The sequence below is a fragment of the Curcuma longa genome, unplaced genomic scaffold (assembly GCF_044706935.1).
Source record: "Curcuma longa cultivar G26 ecotype Majalengka, Jawa Barat unplaced genomic scaffold, ITB_CL_G26_1.1 contig_16740, whole genome shotgun sequence".
In the NCBI taxonomy this organism is placed as follows: domain Eukaryota; kingdom Viridiplantae; phylum Streptophyta; class Magnoliopsida; order Zingiberales; family Zingiberaceae; genus Curcuma; species Curcuma longa.
Window position 1 is genome coordinate 13,509 of NW_027430432.1, and position 4,546 is coordinate 18,054.

At 34.9% G+C, this 4,546-nt stretch overlaps 1 pseudogene; it reads right to left on the minus strand.

Moving 5' to 3' along the window:
• Window positions 1-1,101: 1,101 nt before the first annotated feature.
• Window positions 1,102-3,988, minus strand: LOC141816458 (uncharacterized; annotated as a pseudogene).
• Between the last annotated feature and the right edge of the window lie 558 nt (window positions 3,989-4,546).

The window sequence follows — 4,546 nt, forward strand, 5'->3', positions numbered from 1 at the left end:
AGACTTGAGGCCCCAAATGTCTGAAATAGTGGCCATGCTGACTTGCAGGGCTGAGATATCATCGACTCCTCTGAAACCAACATTTTTGGAGAGGAAAGCTAGGGTTAGCATCAGGTCTCCATCACCCTAGTTTGTTCATGTCAGATTATCTTCTCTCTCAGTCAATATATGCATACATATGGCAACTGCAGGAGTCCCTAATTAGATGTTTCAGATTTGGATAGGAACTGTAAGGCTGTATATTTCGAGTGGGAAGGTTTGAGCAAATTGAATAAAGATATTGCTGTAACAATCTTTATATTGTATTTTTTTTTTCCCCTGGTGAGTAGAATACAGACATTCATAAATCAAGCTCAGCAAAAATTCCATAACATGAACTTGAAAAATCTCATATTCTCGGGTTTTGAATGATAGTTAATCACTCAAACCAAAACCAAGGCTGCTAATCGTCGAAAAATTTACACCATCGAAGTATAGCTAAAATTTCAAAAGGAGTTGCATCAACCCATCTTCTTAGCAACATTGCCAATTTTCAGAATGCCTGAATTATTAATAATTGACACTTTGAAAATGCTCCTATGAATGCTCCTGGATTTCATGATTAACTAAGTTTTAAGATAGTCATTTTGACATCCCTATGAATGAAAAGCATGACCAAAGCTTGTAAATTCTCCTTGAAACTTATGTGAGGTAATGAAACAAGGGCAAAACAGGCTGAAAGTTTGCAATTGTCTTAAAGAACTGAATTTGGGAAAAGATGGTTTGAATTTGTTTGCTCAACACCTTCAAGAAGACATAATGAACATAATCAGACAGTTGGAATTATGATGTCTGAACTGGGATTGGTCAAATATTCATCTATGTTCACATAATTATATTCTAAGAAATCTCAGGAGAAGACTCTTCAAGATAAGGCTTACAACTACCATTATGTTCCCTTATCACAAGTTTTAGTGGTAAGTATGGTGTAACAAGAACAATAAGGCATGCATCCAAACTATCTGGGTTCTATTCGAGTCTTTGCTTAATTATCATTGAACACTAAGGTTATTTCAATAGCATTAATAGGCCATTTAAATCTCTTTGGAGTTTATTAAAAGAAAATTCCTTTGATCAAACTGAACTTTACTTTCAATGTATAATTAACATAGGCAAAGGAAACAAACCCAAAACTATCAGATCAAACTGATCTATGCAGACCAACTTTGGAGCTTTCAGACACTCTTGATGGCTGACGCACTCTTCACACCAAACCTGATCTTCTTTACAGATCTTCCTTTCACCTTAATTTTTTTAACTGTAGGAGGTGTTTCCCTGATGGGTCCAGGGAGAACTCCCTGCTTAAGAGCACTACCATTTGGTGCAACAGGTGGTGGTAATCTCAGGCTCTGTGGCGGCAAAGGGTTATTTGGCTTCCAGACCAAGTTACTCATCCTTGAAAATTTTACTCGCTCTCACCATTTTCATTGACATTTGCAAACACAGTCTTCGTTGCAGGAGAACGAATAAGCTGATCACTACAGATACCACATTCAACAAGTTCCTCAAACTGTCTCTGTTGGTCCGGAATTACACATTCATTAAAATCCATCATTTCACATCCCTGGTTGAATTCTATTCATAAACTACATAACCAACATGACAATTTGATTCAACGTGACTCACTGAGGCTGAAACTGGATTCATTGTCACGGCTTTAGTCTTCTTTTCATTGGTATCATATGAAAATGCCTTTGGTTTATTTCTCTTCTTTTTAGTATATTTCTCATCTGAACAACCTTCGATGACTTCACCATTAAACTCAACCTGATAGGTTCCTTTTGACACCACAGTATCATTCACATCCTCTAATTGACCATTTTCCACATACTCAGACAAGATATGGATTCCAGATTTTTCTAAATCTCTCTCCAACTTGAGAAACCCTTCGTGCAAAACAAATAAAATTTTACGGTTTCCCTGTAGAGTGGGAAGCTGAAGCACAATCAAAATTTAGAGGTGTTCGGTCAGATCCAGTAGTCGTTGTCTCCACGTACAGGAGAGCAAGCCTTGTTTTGTTCTCTGGGACGAGGAACAACGCTCACTCATCAACAGCCTCACGCAGCTAAGTGACTGCACTGCGTGACGCTTGCTTTTTTTTTTTTTTTATAATCTAGGTAATTGAATCTTACGATCTACAAAATTTAGAGGTGTTCGGTCAGATCCAATAAAAATTGTTCAACAATTTCAGTGGTTCAAACCTGGAAAGTAAATTTCTTATCCTCTGAGTTTCACACCTTGAGTGCATAGGAAGTTCCAAGATGTCCCTACCACACCATGGCTGCTTATTAATAATTATACAGTATAAACATAAATTAATTCTAGTAAGTCAATAATAGTTCAAATCCCCCCTTTGATTTAGTGTGATGGTAAGAAGTGGAACGATCTCCCATGCAAGGAGGTTTTCAATTATATTGGTTGTCCTTAATTAATTATTAATTATGGAATGATCATGAATGACACCTAGTAGTACATCATGATCCTCAATTGATCAAAAAATTAACAATTGATTCTAAAATATTTCTAAACCCTTCAATAGCTAAAATAAAACGTGTCTCGTTTCTTTCACCATCTTATACCTACTTGGTTCGAGAGATAGTCTATGTGTGTCGGTCCCCACTAGGCTAACTACATCACACCTAGTCCAAACTTGCTTTCTTATCCTATGGATTCAAGTTACTTATACATGTATCTAAGAGTATCATACTCTTGGCATGTGATACTTTGATCAAAGATTTTTAATAACAATCATGATAAGCGACCGCAGAGTATACATCTCTTTTTATAAAGAGCGATGAATCCTTTGTAAGCTATTCAAACACCTTCGGACATTTCGACTTATACCCAATCATCTGGGGTCCATACCTTCTCGGAGATATTTACTTAAGATGTCAAAGTATAAACATCCATGATCAAGGTGACTTAAATACCACAAGTCCAAAGAAATATTTTGCATCTTTTTAAAATACTTCAACATTGCTATTTAACCTAATTTATCATCAATATAATATTTTAGAAACATATATAATCATCTAATTTAATAACTATTTTTTCCATCAATTCAAAAATAAATAGTAAATAAATTTTCTAAAAGTCTCAAAAATTATATTTTACTTCACAACTACACACAATAATTTTTAAAAATTATATTTCATAATTATAGTGCATCAACACTTCATAAAATAAAAAATCAAAACTTTATTTTTTATGTTACCACTAGATCTCAATTAAAAAAATTAAAACTTAGCTCTTCTAATTTCTAGAGTCACGTCTAAAAGAAAACTAGATAATGGATAAATATTAAAATATATTACATTTATGAGATTATCAGATTGAGGATTTAATAAATCTTAATTGACATTTGAATACAAAATCCTACATAAAAAAAATAAAACTTCACAATTTACACTTAAAATACAAACAATATTAATATCAGAATCAAATAAAAAATATAGAAACAAGACAATTGGTCAAACTCTATAAACAAACAAGACAAAAGGTCGTGCAACAATGCAAACCATAAATATAAAAAAAATAAAAAGAAAGGAAATAAAAATATCATCTCAAATAGGAGTTTGGAGAAGATAATTAGAGACTATCAGTATCATATTAGTGAGATTCAAACTCGCGGAGAAAGCTATAATTGATTGTGACGATGGCTAAGCGTTGAATGAGAAAAGGATAAGGGTTTTTTTCCTAACGAAACTAGACAGATAAAGGACTGAATTTTTTTAAATAATATATAAATTGGATTGGAAGAACTGATTTTTTTAAATAATATTTTTTATTGTCGATTATAATATCATATAAATTTTTAAAAAAAATTAGAGAGTCGGTCGCACCTGTCCCTGCGTGGGGGCGCCCCTGCTTGTCATCATTCATCCTGCTATCATCATAGTTGTGGTCATCCTCAGTCCTCTATCATTACAATCTTCAGCATTAAGGACATCGCTTAACTCCATAAGCTCCTCTATCACCATCTCCCTCTCCATATCCTCTCTGTCTCTGATGGGAAAGTCTTGAAAAACCGTTCCGGTAAATTCTTGCAGAACAAAAATTTTTCCGAAACGATCTCAAGTTGCCCGATCGTTGGGCTCTTGTGTTTGGTTTACAGGATCCAATATAAAAGCATAATTTAATTTAAAGCGGAAACATTAAATTATACCTCTTCGGATGAAGGATGTAGATGACCCCTCGATCTTCTGCTGTATTCCTCTCCTCTTTCTCGAACGTTGTGTGGGCAACGATCCTTCGAGAATATCTCCACCAGAATTCTCCACCAGAATTCTCCTCTCCGATGGCTTTCAGGCTTTCCTCCCGAAAAGAAGAAAAGAAGAAGAAGAAGAGGCTAAGAGGGTTGGCTTGCCGAGAGAGTCTCGGCCACCACCACAAGATTTTTGTGTCTCCTCAAAGCCAAGCCTTGCCCCTTCTTTTATAGCCTAGCCATCCTTTATTTATGGTATAATTTAAGCCATAAACATGGTATAATTGATCCATAAACATGGCA